This window comes from Pinus tabuliformis, chromosome 2_1 (genome assembly GCF_031772625.1).
Source record: "Pinus tabuliformis cultivar Carrire ecotype Pingquan chromosome 2_1, CPIR1, whole genome shotgun sequence".
NCBI lineage: Eukaryota > Viridiplantae > Streptophyta > Pinopsida > Pinales > Pinaceae > Pinus > Pinus tabuliformis.
Genome location: NC_142299.1, coordinates 504786292 through 504805223, shown reverse-complemented (window position 1 = coordinate 504805223; position 18932 = coordinate 504786292).

Genomic DNA, 18932 nt, shown 5'->3' with positions numbered 1-18932 from the left:
AAGCAAAAGAGTGTTTAAGATGAAGATGAAAGAAGAAGGTAAGGTGGAGCAATACAAAATTCGGTTGCTAGCAAAAGGTTTTTCTCAGGTGCTAGGAATTGATTTTGGTGATATTTTTTCTCCTATTGCTAGGGTAGCTTCTATTAGATTACTTTTATTAGTTGTTGTTGCTTTTGATTTTAAGGTAGAACAGAAGGATGTGAAAACAACATTTCTTCATTGGCATCTGGAAGGAGGGATCTACATGAAGTGATATGAAGGCTTTTTAGTGAAGGGTAAAAAAGAACTGGTATGCAGGTTAAAAAAGTCCCTGTATGGGTTAAAACAATCACCAAGGATGTGGTATTAGAATTTTGATACATTTATACGGGGACTTGGCTTCACTAGAAGCAAAGAATATCACTATGTATATTTTAAATTAATTGGTCATCGTGTGATTTATTTAGTCTTGTATGTGGATGATATGTTGCTGATTAGAAATGACAAAGAAATTATCCATGATTTGAAGACCCAATTGTCCTCCAAATTCGGCATGAAGGATCTTAGTGTTGCAAATTACATTTTGCGCATGGAAATTAAACAATATCGGGCAAAGAGGAAGCTCTAGTTAAACCAAAGGAATTATGTTGAGACAATACTGCAAAGGTTTAACATGCAGGATAGTAAACTGGTGAAGGTTCCTATTCTCGTAGGTGTAAATTTGTCTACACAACATTATCCCAATACACAAGAAGAGGACGAGGACATGCCTCGTCTTCCATACGCAAGTGGAGTCGATAGCCTGATGTATGCAATGGTTTGTACTAAATCAGACATTGCACATGCAATGGGAGTATTGATCATGTTTATTTCAAAACTAGGGAAGGAGAATTGGACAACAGTGAAGCAGGTTTTTCAGGTATTTGCATGGAACTAGTGATTATGGTTTGTGCTACCAAGGAAGACCAAGATTGGACAAAGTTTTGGAAAACCATGGCTTTATTGATCCATACTAGGCTAGAGATATGGATGGAAGAAGATCTACTAGTGTGTATGTGTTTAACCTATTTGAAGGTGCATTCAGTTGGATGAGAAAGAGACATTTTGTAGTGGCACTTTCAACTACAGAGGAAGAACACATGGAATCCACTCATGCAAGTAGGGAAGCATTTTGGTTCGAGAGATTGTGTTCAAGTATGGGGTTAGTACAATAAGCTATAAGGATAGAATGTAATAGCCAATGTGAAAATTTCTTGTCAAATAACCCTAGTTATCATTGAAAGACAAAGCACATTGATGTTCAGTATCACTTTGTGAGGGATATGATTGAGGAGGAAAAGGTGTTGGTGGTAAAAGTGAACACTTTGAAGAATGTTGCAGACGCATTGATGAAGTCTATGAACACTGAGAAGTTTTCTTCATGTAGAGAAGCAGTAGGCATTGCAAGGCTACCAATGAGTAAGCTCTCTTGTCACCCCCTTTGTGAAAAGAAAACAAGAAGTGGGAGAATGTTGGGTGTGTGTTATATTCTTTCCATGACTAGCCTCACGTGTGAAGCAGCGGGTTAGAGAGGGGGCGACAACACCCCCATCGTTACATAGGGTGTAGTTGGGGGGTCACAGAGGGAGGCGATAGAGCCCTGAGAATTTATTTTTTGGAGAGTATATTAGGTGGGCGGACCTACCTATGGTTTTTTTCATGGGTTTTGCACATGGTTTGGGCATGACAGTTTTCTATCCTTGACATTTTGTAGATCTGGTCAAGGGAACTATGGTTATGTTCCAATACATGGTTAATGGAATGGGGTTTATGAATGCTTCAGAATGTGTATATATGTGTTGTAACATTGAAAGGAATATAATGAAAAATCAATTTGATAGTCGTGGGTTTTGGAGCCAGGGGAAATCTTTGTGTATATGTGTTTTATGTTTTATGCTCTCACCATTGTTTATCTTTTGTTTTTAGAATTTGTATTCAGGTAATTTCTATATAGGTTTAAAACCTCCACTCTTATAATGAGTTCGGGATTTAGGTTGTTCATACCTTTAGACACCCACAAATCTCTCTGAGTTGCTTCATTGTGCACACTTTGATTCACTGTACCTCAAAGTACCACATATATGCTATGATACCATGTTGAATTTCCATGATCTTGGGTCTAACAAATAATCTTAAATATCTAATGATACCAAACCATGTATCTCAACGATACTACTTTTCACAATAGAACATAAACGACAATAAGTCACACATGCACATAATATATAGAACTTCTTACATTTTTCAACCGAACTTAGTTATATTAAAAACATATAATACAATAGTCTAGGGCTCCCATACCAGGGATAATGGCCCTCATACATATACTAGTACCAGATACAAAACTAGGCCTTAGTGTTAGTCCATCAATAATCAATCTGCCCTCAAAAAGATACTTTGACCATCGCGTTGTAGTGCGCTCTCTTAGCTCCTCTCGATTGTGCCATATACCTAGCCATCGTGTGGCTTCTGATTTCTGGCTTCTACCTCTATCAATGCTCCAAGTCCATCTCACCATTGAATCTCGGCTATCAAATCTTCTCTCTATTTGTGCCTTCCTCCATCAAGGCCACAACACATCGAGACTCCTATCAAGTTGCTCACAACTCCACTTGTGAAAAAATATTAACTTCCCACTACTGCTCCTGACCTACTCAGGGACTTCAACCCACTATGGTCTTCCCACGGTGCTCCGATGAAGACCAAAATAGGGCACAAAGGGCTGCCACCTATGATTGCAAGATGTCTATCTCACACAATGAACACAAGCTAAGAGGACTACCTTATTTCTCCGCACACAAGTCGTAGGCTCCAGAACCTTATGTCTCTCGTTCATCAACCCTTCATCTCAACAACTACCTGTCTCCCAACTAGCTTTGTCCACAAACTTTTTCTCACGTGGCTCCAACTTAGACACTATCACGCTATCCTCCAACAAACAATAAGTGCCTAATCTCATCCACACTTGGTCTTTTCTCACGTTGCCCTCTAATAGTACATGAGATACCAAGTCAATGTTGTAGCATATGCACCTAGTTAGGGCATCCCCACACTCGGGAGACCCTTACACATGGTTGCCCATAAAATTCACCAATCCACCCTTTTCTTCTGCAATGGAGGAGCTATTGCACAAATATGGGGAGATCAATATGTCCTCACCTAGGACACCATCAACGCATCAACCAATGGACGAACTAGAACTGTCCTTGTTGTTGTTTCCTTTCCTCTCATCTAATGTGCGTGTAGTCACCTTGGCTACTTGGTCGACTTCCCAACAATCCACGTTGGCTCCTCTAAACAGCTCCTAAGGTCTCCTACAACTACCCATCAAACTGATCAATGTTGCTTCCCAATCACTATGGAAATTTTCACTGGTTTAGGGAATCTAGCCATGAGGCTTGCCTCTCCTCTTTGACCTCCATAGGCTGCCCTATAAACGATCCAAGACTGATCCTCAAACTAGGATCTAACACACATCTAAATGGTGTTGCAATATTGTTGTACTGATGTCACTGGTTATGGTGATTGCATGCTGTAACAACCCTTGAAAAACCAATCTAACAACCTACCTTTTGTTGCGACCTAGGCAAGGTGAGGTGCCATCCTCGTGGGTTGTTGTTCCTCGCAAATGACAACCCTAAACTCCACCACGTTTGCCTATTTTGGAGAGGCTAGGTCTATGGCCTACCTCAATTTGTTTTGGCTCCCTAACAACCCTCCAAAATGGCCTCATCTTACCTTTGTTTAACCCTCAGAAAAATCCACAGGCATCTACAACAAGCTAAACCTTCCAACCATTCTCATCAGCCTCCTACGACACTTCATTCACCTATAAATAGTGGTAGAACAACATTCTTCTGCCTCAGCCCTGTAAGGAGGTACCTCAGCCTCCCTTCCAGAAACGTGGTCCTCTAACATGACCCCTAAAACATAACTCCTTGACCGCGTTGTTCAATCCTCTTCTTGTTGTGGCTAAGATAGAGTTATACCTCTCCTCCAACGAGCTCTTGTTAGCTATGTGTGTTGCACAATGGTTGGATCAAATGACTCATCTCACCTCTCTATTTATCCACATGGAAAGGGATCCATAATGTCACAATCTAAACTCCATTATATAACTTCAAAATTCATAGCTCTTCAACAACATCTTGAAATTGGATGGTTCTAATTGCATTAGAATCACCTCATCGAGAGCTATCATCCTCATCCATCAAATGTTGAAAACTGATCATGGTTTCAGCCTGAAATCTATGCATGCAAAACCCCAAGCTTGGGTCCTAAGCCCACAAGCCTACTTGTGGCACTTTGACCTCCAACCCTTGAACACTAGGGCTTGGAGTACCTCCCAAGCTACAAAAAAATCAACATAAGTGAATTCATCGACCGCACACGCCTTTAACTGTATTCTTCAGTTTTTCGACTCTCTTGTTTGTCAGTGGTCATCATGGGGGCTTGACCAACTCGAGTCCCTGACATCTCGACAAACTCTATCGCCAACACCAAAAGTTGCAAAGTGTCATTAGCTCCAACATCAAATTCTCATGTTGCATTAAGTCCCTTCTCTCCATCTCATGAACCTCCACCAAGGCTCATGACTTTATATATGGGTAAGACTCCTCAGTCCATGGTCATCAACCACACTCGTCGCAATCTTGTATATCGCACCATCATGTGGAAGGTTGTCCTGCCAACTCAGCTACATGCTATGATCGCAACTCATATCATGCTAATCCACCATGTATCATCATCATTATTTGAAATGCTACTATTGTACTCCAAATTAACTCAAGGAAATCTTAATACATGGTCGCCCCGCATGTCTCGAACTGGTTGGGTGATCAGTCCAAATTTCGCACTCAACCCATGAGAATGAACCTCCTCATTCCTTCATCGGTCATTTTTCCAACATTCTGTCACATCCTCAACTCGATCAATAACTCTCCAATCAATCCAATGCTCAACGTGTCATGCTCAATTCCATGAAGAAACTGCATTTCATTTGCAATATTCTGCACATCAATGCTGTGAAAGTGGAAAGTTTACACCTACCACATCATCTCATCCATGTTTTCCCCATGATCATAGACAAATAGCCTCCATGCTCATAAAAAATGGCTAAGTCCAAACAACTCCACCCGTCCCTAAGTGTTCCCACCAAGGCACCTTCATTGTTTCCACTCCCTCGAACTCCAAGGTGTCTCATCTCTATCGTATCCATCAAGTCACTCATCACAAACACAACCCATACTATATCCCAAGGTATGCGTCCCATAACAGATCAAATTCAAGTACAACATCTAACCTCAACTCCTTAATGAACCAAATAATCCAAGACCACCATAATATGAAGTGTTGATCAGTTATAACTCTCTCAAGTCAGCATGTCCTCCCATGAACCATCTCCATCAAGTAATTTGGCAAGCATACTTGCCTCGTTCCTAAGTGCAATCAAAAGCTTCCTCTTCCCTCTTTGTCATATGAATACTCTCATAGGCTTCCCATGTCCTCAAAACACCCATGGCCTTCGTGTCCAAATGTGCACAACATCCCCATCATTCCATCTACAAAATGTCCTCATGTTGCACTTGGGAAGTCCATCTTGTCCAATATCCTTGCCTTGGTACTTCTCCTTTATGCCCATAAGTGACATCTCCATAAGTGTGCTCGCTTAATGTCCCTGCACAATGTCTGCCATGCGCCCATCTTTCTAACTTGATGCCCATGACTTCAGCTGCCCAATCTATCCGCTCTAGTGGACCCAATAAACCTCATGTCGTCACATCCTTGCTCTCATTCAAGGTAGTGCCCTCAATCAGTCTACCCTCATATACATCATAAGTACCTTCCATCATCACTGTCCCCCCACTGAAGCTCTGCCCAAGACTGCCTCTTGGTCTCAGCCATGAAGAAGTCTACTCATGTATCATGTATATTGTATCCACTATACTCTAGTATGCTTGCCCTTTAATCTGTCCATGAGTCATGCTGGACACTTAGCTAGTTCTCCATTTGGCTAAGCATGACTCATCCATCACAAATCTCATCATGTTCCAAAGGTCACGTCCGTTGATTACCTCCATGCGGTGGTCTACCCATAGGCACACTCAACCGACTTGCCCACAGCTCTACCCCTTTATATTTCACTAAGTCATGGGCCGAACCTTCATTTGGTGAGGTGGGCACTGTAGCTCGTCTGCACGCATCCCCTCATCACTCCGCCTCGTTGCCCAACACCTGTTGTACCGCTCAGTCACCCAATTCCCGTCACACTCTCCATCGAGTCACCTTTAACCAAACTTTCCCATCGTGCACCTTTAACTGAACAAGAATCGCTTTTAACCAAAGTTTTCATCGTCATGCCTTTAACCGAACATGAGTCACCTTTAACTAAACTCGTTGACGACACACACCTTTAATCGATGTCTTCGGTTTTTTAATGTCTCATCCACAATTGGTCGTCACAAATGCTTGACCAACTCAAGGCCCCAATAATCTCTCTCCTTCTCTTCCCCTCCCCCTCTCTTCCCTTATCTTTTCTTGATGGCATTGCTTGGATCCTTACTTATGATGAATTTCTATTGGTTCTTATTAATACTACTAATATTATATAAATTTCACATCTTTAAATATAAAAATATTTTCATTTAAAATTTTATTAAAACGTTAATTTAATTTCTATGGGAATAGTTTTAGTACTCATGACTATAGAGGGTTTAGATATATTTCAAAACTAATTATAATATTTTTCCTATGAGGTTCAATTAAAAAATATTATAAAATTAAATTAAATAAACTATTTTTATTGTGAAACAAGTTATGGTTTTTGTGCATGTAGCATTGATAGCCATGCTATGCCCTCCTGGTATTATAACAAAATCTATTTACAAGTTAATAATATCCATGGTAAAGTGGGGTGAATATTTGATGGTTAAGAATCTTGTCATATTGTTATAAAAAATTTTGATTGTGAAATAGGTTATGATTTTTTGGCATGTGGTATTGATAAGCCATGGTATTGGCCCATGTTATTGTAACAAAGCCTATTCACAAGTTAATAATATCAATTATAAATTGGGTGTGAATATCTATGATTAAGAATTTTCATATATTGTTATAAAATAGCTTATTTGTGAAATAAGTTACATTTTTTGGGCTTGTTGTGTTGATAAGCCATGGTATTAGCCCATGGTATTGTAAGAAAGTCTATTTGCAAATTAACACCATCCATGGAAAAGTGGGGATGAATATCCATGGTTAAAAATATTTTCATATTGTTATAAAATATTTTGATTGTGAAATAAGTAATGTTTTTTAAGCATGTGGTATTAATAAGCCATGGTATATGTGGTATTAATAAGCCATGGTATTGGCCCATGGTATTGTAACAAAGTCTAATTTTTAGAAGTTAATAATATGTACTTTAAAGTGAGAGTGAATATTCGTGGTTAAGAATCTTGTCATATTGTTATAAAATATTTTGGTTGTGAAACAAGTTATGGTTTTTGGGCATGCCGTATTGATAAGCCGTAGTTTTCGTCATGGTATTGTAAGAAAGCTTATTCACAAGATAATAACAAAATCAAAATATTACAAATTGAATTCTATTATTTTTATTAATTTAACTTTTTATTTTTAATTGAGCCAACCTTTAAATGTTTAAATTCATTCAGATCACCTTTAACTCTTTTTTGTGAATATTTATTTAACTCTTTTTTGTTGAATATTTATTATGCTTATTATTGAGAAATGGATGAATTAACCCTCTTTTATACTTTAACATTTATTTTACTTTAATGTTGAGACGATTAATTTCTGTATCCCTAGTTTACCAACTAGGTGTGAAGTTGATAGACAGTTAGTCCAGGTCAATTGAATTATAGTTTATAAATGAGTTTTGGTTGAATTATTAATTATTATAATTCAATTAAGTTCATAGACAGTTTTAGTTTAGTCCAGTTCAATTGAGTTATAGTTTATAATGGAATTTTGGTTGAATTATTAGTTACTATTCCCCCGTGTAAACTGTTTAATTGTGTGAGAGTATTGAAAAGGGCAATTAGCTCCACCCTTTCAATCATTAACACGGTATTACGGAGAGAAGTAGTAGGAGTTTGTTACTCCTTCATGGCAGTGGAGAGAAGTAGTAGGAGTTTCTTACTCCTTGAGAGAGTAACAAAGAACGAGTGAGAAAAGTGCAAACTGGCCACGCCCAAGAAAGGTAAGGAGAAGTCGCTATCTTTGTTTAAAGATGACAGGATCATTTAGTGAAAAGCTTTGGCATAGAGTACATGTGGAAGGGTGGATGCAGATCCAAAACCGTAATGGGATTGGTGAGCTCGAAAAAGTCGCTCTGCTGTAACACACCCTCAGCATTTACAAATAATAGAAAACCCTTTTTCCCGGCAGAGCCTAATCTATGGTTTCCCAGTCGTTACGACAATGTAGCTCCCTTGCGCGTGAAGTTGGAGACATCGGTTGCAATCTGCGTGCAAAATAACTTATTAATTTCGAAAATTTTAAGTTGCTCAAATGGAACCGGTTTGATTATATACACATTTTTCTTAAGTTAGGGCTGATAAAAGATATGTTTTTGCTCAATTGCAAGTTAATCAACGCAATTTCACTTGTAAAGAAAGTGGAGGGGATGTGTTTTATTGGGATGGATAAAGACTGTATTTTTAGGATCATCGATGCGAGGGTTAATTTTCATCGCTTTGACTTAATTAAATATGTAATACCTCTATAGAATCATGAAAGAATGCAAAGTTTCCAATTTCCTTGTATTATTCCCTTACATGGTATGTGATACCTCAAATAACATGTGATGATATATCGGAGATTCCGATGCGAACTGACTTTCAGGCATTGACCACTCAACGCTATCAATAAATTATGTCTCCAGAACGACCACGAGGCCATATTACGCACTTACAAATACCATTAACTCGAGGACACGTAGTGGTTAGTCTTCCAGGTAAGTCAGTTTTGGGGCTCTTAATTATGATGGCTAGTCGACATTCTCCCCTCTTAATTATGATGGCTAGTCGACATTCTCCCCTCTTGATTACAACGTCAACTTTGCCCCATCCTTGTGCTTGAGTTTAACATCTTGTGAACAAATTCCTCACTTGATTCGGAATCATGTACGTCTAAGTGTACATATATGTGTATTCCATCCAATGGAGTGGCATGAGACAATACCCAAAGTTCAATGTATTTTAGAGACTCGCATTGAAATCTTGTCATATGTTATATTTTAGAGACTGACATTGAAATCTTGTCATATGTTATATCATTTCTTAGTTTTGATAAGTTAAAATAAATTAAACAAAAAATGAAAATTTATTTACAACATGTTAAAATAGGATTATCGACAAAAAGAATACTGAATAAAATATGTTAGGAAAATATTTTGATAAATATATCCATATCAAAGAAAATGTTAAGGTAGATGCCTTAAAAAATGAAGGCGAAATAAAATGTTAGGTTAGAGAGAAAAGAAAAAGAAATCAACTCTAAAAGTGTTACAAATCTAAATGCCACTACTTTGTTCTAAATTCAGTTTCAAAAATAATAGTTGTGTGTAGTTTCTTTAAATGCCACACTAGGTTGTTTTATCCAATTATATAGTTGCATCATAATTGGATTTGTTTTAAATTAATTCTCGTAGGTAGAAAATAAATTGGCTCAACATTTTAGTCTAAACCAATGGAAGAAATAAAGTATAGAGATAGATTGTTTATAAAAAGAAAATATTGGGTTGCTAGTTCAAATGCACTCTGGAAAGATACGTAAAAATATTAGGAATAGAAGGGTAGGTAGAAATGTGAAAGTTTGAGATGCTGAAATGGTTATTTCGTAAGGATCGAAACATTGAAGGCAGCTACGCGTCGTGCAAGTTCCCTGTGTGATGCCGCTGTCAGTTGTTGGATGACTGATAATTGTTGATCATGGGATCAATATCGCATTGCATAATTCATGAGTGAATGAACCTTGGGTGGAAGAAAGTGCAATTTGCGATGTCACTGCTGACTGTTAGATCTAGATAGAGGAGATCAACGACATAGAGTCAATTACTGTTCAGTTTCTATTCAATTGTTGTTCATTTGTTGTCCAATTGACCTCTTGCGTCATTTTTCGAATAACCAAAGTTTGGAATTTATGTTATTTCATTCATATGCTATCACTTCATTCATTAAAACATCCAGACCCACAGCCGCCATGTCCGCCTATCATATCGCGAACCCACCATTCATTCTCCGCTCACATGTTAAACTCCATCCACCTCACCTCTCATCCCGCACAATCCCTTGCAATCATACAGCCCACACTCCCTTTCAACCCTCATTCGCCATTCGAAGTTTATCGGCGGGGGAAAGGGGGGAACCAAAATGGGTAGTGTTCAATACCACCTATATAAACCACAAAGGTACCTTTTAGTCTTTCAAGACTAAAAATCCCAAAACCACAAACCACTCTGTCTTACCCCCAAATGCGATATTCTTCATAGCTATCATCACCACCCCACGTTACGTTCACTTCATAATTCCCATCCAATTGTCTGTCGCCTATCTGTTTCCCATTCATTTCCCCTCCAGCGCATTTATAACCAAATGTCTATTAATTAACCCATTGGATAATTAATGAACTTTCAAACATTCAATGCCACCTTCCCACTCCATTTTTCTATGTGTCATGCATTTCAAAGGTTACATAATTAACTTCTGTGAATGAGATTATTTTTAAAGCCCACCTGCTCAACAGCTCAACCACTGTTAGACATTCTAGTAGCTACTTATCCTCCTTGCAAGCACATCTTCCAGGTCCACTTGTCAGTTACTTGTCTCCACTCTAGTAACTCCTTTTACCATTTTGTCATTTACAGTCCATAGTTTCGTTTGACAAAATGCCTCCCAAGAGAAAAGCAATTGCAGAAGCTTCAATTACTCTAATTCAACCACATATTGATTTCCACCATACTCCATTAGTTGACAAGGATTGCAAAATCATTGAGACTTCTTCTCAATTTGATTTATTTGAAATTTATTGTTGGTGGGAAGAACAGCTAATTGACCAGAGTGATGAAATTGGGCTCTGAGAATCCCAATTACTTCACTATATTTTTCCACAAATACACAGAGCTCTAGAGTTCGTGAGAAAATGCCATGAATCCTATGATCCCAGCTAGAGAGCCATTATCTTATCTACTGGAGAAATCCTTTGTCTTATTAAAGTTGATTCAATTGATAAAATGTTGCAGGCCGTTGCCACTACACCAACTCATCTTTTTTCTCATGAAAACCTGATAGAAGCTTATAACAAATTGGAATTTACCAAGAGATCCCAGACCCTGGAACTATTTTAACCAATTGGTAGTTTTCTACCAAAGAGAAATACCCCTTATGATTCATCTATGTTTCCTTATAGAACTAGGCATATTACCACTATCCTGTCCTATTTGCTTGGTTATCACTCTATTCAGTCTGCCAATGAATCCAGCCTTGGTTTCTTATCCATATTCTCTTCTTATTCTAACCCTACTGTTATTTATGATTTTAGTAATTTCATAGCTAAAAGCATACATGAGCAGTTTTTCAAATTTAACCTTGAAGAAGTATTCAAATATGCTTCAGTACTTTTGTATCCTTTTATATATATTATTGAAAAATGAAATAAACTCCAATAGATTACAGAAAAACACACATAAAAACCAGACCCAAAATATTGGCGGAAAAAGGCTTCAACCTCATGCTTCTCTCTCATTACACACTAAAAAAAATTGAATATAGTGTTACAAATAAATAGATGAGAGACAATGTTCTCAGGATAGTGCATGCTATCTTAGACACTTTTGGTTGAGATAATTTCTCCTTTGGTTGAGATAATTTCTCACCAGACACACACCAATATAGGAGTTACCTAAACTAACTCCTATCTTAGAGGAACAACCCAAGAGTTAGGCACAAATTCCTAACTTGGAATATTTAATTTATTTATTTATTTTTGGATTTATTATTGTTTTATGAGAGAGGCTAACATTCCCCCCTTCAATGATAAATCCAAAATAAGAATGAGGAACCATCTTCCAAGTTCTCATGTTGATCCTCAAAAACATTGCCTGAAAAAACCGCCAAAACTGGATGCTGGAAAAAAATCAAATCTGAAGAGAACATGAATCAGCTGCATGCCTGATTCATCTCTAAATGTTGCTTGACAACTCCATCACGTGCCAAGCCGCAAAAGGATCCAACTGTCCTTTGTTTGAAAACAACATTCGGTGTCCACTAACACAATTTGATGAACGCCCACTGGCGTATTTGCTGATGATGATTGCCCACTGGTTGAAGATGTCGAAAAACAACTCAATGTTGCTTTTGCTATGATCAAAGCTGCTCACTGTTGCTTTGGCTGTCGATCGCCCACTCGCGAATTTGCTGATGCTCGCTGCTGATGACAAATGCGCACTGGCTGATGAAGATGCCCACTGGCTACTTTGCTGATGTTGTCGAAACTTTCAGTCTGACAACCACTTATCAATTTCATTGACATGTTCCCCCCTTTGTCAGCTGAAAGGAGAGACAATCTTCTCCAAAATATATTTGAACTCGCCCCCTTCAAGTGTAGGAGAGTTTCACTGTTGTACTCCCTCGTTCAACTGCATGAGAGTACCATTATCGGTTCATTGCTGGTTGTACTATGTGTGATTGTAGTCGGTTGTAAAACTGAGACAATCTTTTAACTGTGGATGACCATTCCCAAGGATCGATCCATTCATAATGTATCTTCAATCTGGCTGATTTTTGTTGGTTGTGACATTTTTCTGAGGAATGATTGGGCTTTCTACAATGGTGACAAGGATGGAGATCAAAACACTGATCTTCCATATGACCAGTTCTTTGACAATGAGAATACTTCAGTTGGACTTCAACTTCAGGTTGCGTGCAATTCTGTTTGTCTGCAACTTTCTCAGAACCTGTTGAGGTGTGTTGTGCAAGAAATCCTGCACTGATGAAATTAATTGGCTTGGAATAATCTGGGATATGCATGTTGGTGTCATCAGTGACATAGCCTAAGCCTCGTCGATTCTTGTTATTTTGAATCTCTTCCCAGGGCTTGATGATGGGTTTGGAAGAAATTTGATCATGAACAACTTCGACACTTGAAATTGTTTGGATGAGTGATTTGGAATCGACATCTTTATCTTCATCTATATGGTTGAATGACCTAGAAGAAGCACTCTTTTGTTGCAGCTCATCTCTTTGTAGTTGCGACTCTATTTGAAGAAACTCAATGGTTTCATGTGTTTGTTGTAGATGTCGTGAAAGATCAGCAAGAGTTTCTTTGTTGATGTGCACTATGTCTTCATCACTGGAGATGATCAAACTGTGAAGAATGATTAACCACTGAATATGTTGCGCCATCTGAACTTGCTCACTTGAAGTCAGGCTCTCTTGTCGTAGATGTCGTGCTTTGAACTGTTTCACTTGATTTTTTTACTTGAATGACAGGCTCGCTTGCTATGGGACTTGAATGGCACGCTCGCTTGATTTGTTGCTTATTGCACTTGTTGGGAAAACTTGCTAGAGTTGTTGAACTTTCTTACTTAGACTCTGGAATTCACGCTTGCTTGGTGACGATCGCATTTGTCTGAAGGCTCACTTGCCTTACTTGATGACTTCACACTCACTTGAATGAATAGCCACGCTCGCTTGATGTCGATCTCAACTTGCTTGATTGGTGTTAGAGTGGAACTTGCTTGGTTGCTTTGATGGTTGCTGCAATGAACTTTCACTCTGGCTTGCTTGAAGGTTTTGAACTTTGTACTGTTTTGGCGCAAATTGCTTGAATGGATACTCACGCTCGCTTGCAGGAGATGTGAACTTGTTGTTTATTTCATTTAGAGTTAAAATTCATGCATTCGCTTGATTTTGCTTAAAGGAAGGGTGTCGAACACTGTCGAAAATGCACCCAAAAAACGCTTAATGATTTAAGACTCAATTCAAGACTTGGGTGTCGGTTTCAACCGAGAATGCACCCTTACAATTCAATGTAATTTGAGTTTGATTACAAGTTCAATAATGTTGATGTACACTGTGCTTTGAAACGTTGAAGTTTACAGATTCATTAACTTGATTGTAGTGAAGTATACTTTGCTTTGAAATGCTGGAGTCTGCAGATTCATGAACTTAATTGTATTGAGTGAATTTGTTTGTTGAGGTAGAATGTTGATGTTGAAAACTTTGATTATTTGTTGTAGTGACGCAAATGCATGTGTTGAGCTTAATTATCCTTCCTTGATGCTATTCTGTTACAAGTGTTGTGCTTGCTTGCATTGAACTTTATGTGTGTTAAATGAGATCATTTATGTGTCAAAACTAGACACAAATCAAAAAGCAAAAACATGAAGCCATAAAACACATGCACCATCAAACACACATAGTGTACCTTAGATCCCCTTATTCAATTTCGGGTGGATCTAGGACACAATCACCACAAATAATATGTCTTTATTGAGTATTAAGGTCATCAATCTTTCATCTTTTACAACATTTCCACTGAAGCGCTTTATCAAACAATGAGAATCTGATGCTTGCAAATTTTGGAAGCAAATGCGTTCACAGAAATGCCTGCACTGATTTAATATCTCTCAAAGTAAAAGATTACTTTGGATTACAATAAGGATTCTCACTTAAACCAATAATCCTTATCACTCCAGAAAACTAACTTATCTCTCCAAAATATTACAAAATATACTCCTTTAAAAAAAACAATTTAATGAATTTTTTTCTTTTAGAGTCACTTTATCAAAAGTGAATTACGGTTGTATTCGTTTAAACTTTACATTTATCCATGTAATTTTTCCTTGAAATCATTTTCAAAAAAAAAGTTTGGCGCGTCTCAATATTTATATTATAAAGCCATAGCTTTATGAAAATGGTTTTTTGGAGAAGTAAATTAATTCAACTTGCCTGGAAAACGTTGGTTCTTAGACAATTTTCTGGAAAACGCTGGCAGCTTCTTCTGGCAAACATTGATCCTCGGAGCTGGAACTCAATTGGAGCTTCATTACCAACTGGTGCAGAGACATATGATGTTCCTTCTTCCTTTTACGGTTTTAATATCAACAACAAGAGCCTCAGTAGAAGGGGCTGAGACACTCACCGTTCCAGATCTATTTCATATGCAGCAAAATCATAAAAATGGTGCTCCAACACCGACAACAGTAGCTCCACTAAGCAACGGAGGCTGCAACGCAATTACTCCTTTACCCACGCTCATAATTCTTAGACTTTTCTTCAGGTCCCTCAATGATGTCCCATGCACAAGCTGACAACAACAAATGTTCTCAACGCAAATTCTCCTACGCAACTCCACAACACTGGTCTCCACGCTTAAAGAAACATCAAATTCACTTCACCACTTCTACAAGTTCATTATGAGGCCGTGTTTGCTCCAGAATTGCCTCCACTTATTCCGCTGCTGGCGACAACTCGATCTGAGAATGCTGAACGGTTTCTATTTCGAATTGAAAGGAACGCAATATATCCGTTCTTGAGGGAGTTAGCCCTGATGGGTTCTCATAGAAGTAAAGCAAGAAGACCAGTAGCACAACAACTTCTGCCTTTAATGGCTACAACAATAAGTGCGTAAAACCCAGGTTTAACAAATGAAGCTTTTGGCATTTCTATTTGGTGTCTAACCTAGAACTCAGATTGCTAGAAACAATGGGAAAAAATTCATATTGAGCATATGAATGCAAGCACGATTATATTGGAGAAGCTGAGTGCTGAATGGAAAAAACAATGTGGCAAAACTTAGTCCCTTAGGAGGATTTAAAACGAAACTTGATTATACGTACACTATGATTCATGCCTCCATGCCTTCAAGCAGTGGCTCTGCGCATCATTCGCCACGCAGGTTCTCAAACGAATTCATGTATCTAGCAGTGTCATCATAGGCTCGGGCAGGCTCCTCTACAGTGGCTATACAACGGCTCTTCCGCGCGGTTGGCTTATTTGCTGGCTTCTGCTGGCTTCATGTTGGCTTTGCTGGCTTCTTTGTGCTTGTACGATACCGAAATATAAGCATTTTCCAACATTAAGCTGGGCTGGAGGGAGCAGATCATGCTTGACTGGTCCCGGGGAAGGAGATTCGCATTTCTGAAATTTTCCTTTAAGATCTTCAAAGATCCGTTGTGTATTCAGTTTCTACACCGTGGTGGATGAGAATGCCGAGAATCCAGTAGGGAAAGGCATCATATACTCCTCGCCGGAGCCTCGCTTATCATCTCTGCACATCGCTTTACGATCATATTTCATTAAGAGGCCATGATGAACTTGGCAGATCCGTAGTGCTAGACTGCAAGTTCCAAAATTAAAAATAGTGTGAACGACTCAGAGATCCCAATGGATTCTCACGATTGGGATAAAGCGAGTGGATCTTCAAATCAACGTATCCAATCGTATATACTGAAATGAATCTCATCCACGGTCTTCCATAACGCTGAACACTGATTTTCTTAAACTGCCGAGGGTTTTATGGTCCTGAGCTCCAATTCGGCAAGGATGTGGCGAAGAGTCGCCCAAAACATATGTTCCTCTACGACAGTCAATACGATTCCATCATATCACAATGATCAGATTCTCTGTAGATCGACCTCTTTAGGCACTTCGCCGATGGGAGGCAGCGGTTCTTAAGTTCAGTCAATCCTTTCCACACAAGGTATGTCTAGTGGAATAAACAAAGGATAAAATCTTCAAAAATTCTACCACAGTTAATCAGCAACCACACTCAATCGCTCGCACGGTCATATTATTCTCCTATTTCCCTCACAGGCTCATATAGCTCTGATACCACATATTGAAAAATGAAGTAAACTCCAACAGATTACAGAAAAACACACATAAAAACCAGACCCAAAATATTGGCGGAAAAAGGCTTCAGCCTCATGCTTCTCTCTCATTACACACTAAGAAAAATTGAATATAGTGTTACAAATAAATAGATGAGAGACAGTGTTCTCAAGATAGTGCGTGCTATCTTAGACACTTTTGGTTGAGACAATTTCTCCTTTGGTTGAGATAACTTCTCACCAGACACACACCAATATAGGATTTACCTAAACTAAATCCTATCTTAGAGGAACAACCCAAGAGTTAGGCACAAATTCCTAACTTGGAATATTTAATTTATTTATTTATTTTTGGATTTATTATTGTTTTATGAGAGAGGCTAACATATTTTCAGAGAGACAATTTCCCATTTTCTTTGTAGAAACCTGAGGAAGAAGGGTTGCCACAGTGAGTGATTTTTCGGACTTCAATGGGGATGAAGGAGAAATAAGAATTCACATATAAGTAGCTCATAGAACTGTTTATTCATCCAGCCCTCAGCCTTATGAGTAGCACTCCATTACGAAGGATCAGTGAAGAGATTGTCAAAGAACTTTAGTTCATAGATCATGTTGCAATAGGAGATTGGTATTGCTATCAGAACTACGCATAAATTAGGGTTTTTGGGTGCGAGCTTCCATCCTACAAACTGCAAAAGTAACTCCCTTTTAGAATCATTTCACTAGACTACTTGAGGCAAAGATTGAATGCAGATGAAGTACATTTGTAGTTTCAAAAAAGAATCTCAATTTAAGCTCAAATCTCAAGTTGGTCCCTTCATTTGTAACACCAGGGTAGCAGGGGAGGAAGTTGATAAGCTGCTAAAGGAAATGAAATTTTCTCTTAATTTCTCTTGGTCATATGACCCATTGGGAGTCATCTCCAAACTCAGGGTGGAAAATAAGTTCACAACATATCGTCATAGAGTTAGGCCTGAGATAGAACAGTTCAAAAATTAGTTGAAATGGAGAGAGAATACACTCCACGAAGCTGAGGAGAAGGTAGTCTCTACATCTAACGTGAAAACTCTAATTGCACAGGGAAAGACAGCCGAGAGAGGGAGGGAAGAACAATATTCACCTGCAACAAAGAAAACAAGCCAAGGCTTTAAGGTTTTTCACAGGAAAAAGAAATGAAGAGTCTCTATGAATTTTGATTCACAGTCTCGTGAACAGTCTATACAATATCCAACTCAATCTACTACTTTTCATGAACAACAGATAATTCAAACTACTGGATTCATTCCAGAGAATACAGAAGAAGACATATTACATGTCTTTAGTGAAATCAAAAGAAAGAATGAAGAATTGAAGTTGAATACTTACACCCAGTTCTAGAAGCATTCTTCCAGCTCTCAACCAAGGCTTCTTTCAGTCGTTGTCTCTAAGAAGGGGAAGATGAAAATGGTTTTCTTGAAGGCCCAAGTTCCTCAGCCTAGGACTATAGCACAATACCAGAAACACACTTCTTTTGAGTTTAATTTTAAGGATGTGCATCCAATTGATCAAATTGAGATGCAAAAACAAACTAGACAGATGATTTCTTCAACCTTGACAAACACTTCTATAAGTTTGTCAAAGAAGCAAGTTACATTGGCCAACATTCAATCACAATTAAAGCTGGAGAAGGTCTCCTCATTAGCAAAATATTCCAAGATTCAGTCTTTGGAAAATCTAGTGCTCAGGATGGGATATGATCCCTCAAACATAAATGATGTAGAGGAGCTCATTAAGAAAAATAACACTGAGGTTACAACACTAAAGAAACAGTTTAAACTACCATCATCTGAGGATCCAATGGCCAAAGAAATCGAGGAGACAGAGACCCAAAAGTTAGAGATGATGAAACTCATCACAAAACAAAATTTGTGAATAAAACAAATGGAGGAGCAGATGGAGAAATTGGTTAAGGAGAAGAAGGAAATTATCAAGAACATTCAAAGTTCAGTGGATGTACTCTCTCTTGCAGCAGTTCCCATCACTACAGTTTCTACTAGAACCACTACAATGGCAACAGGTACAA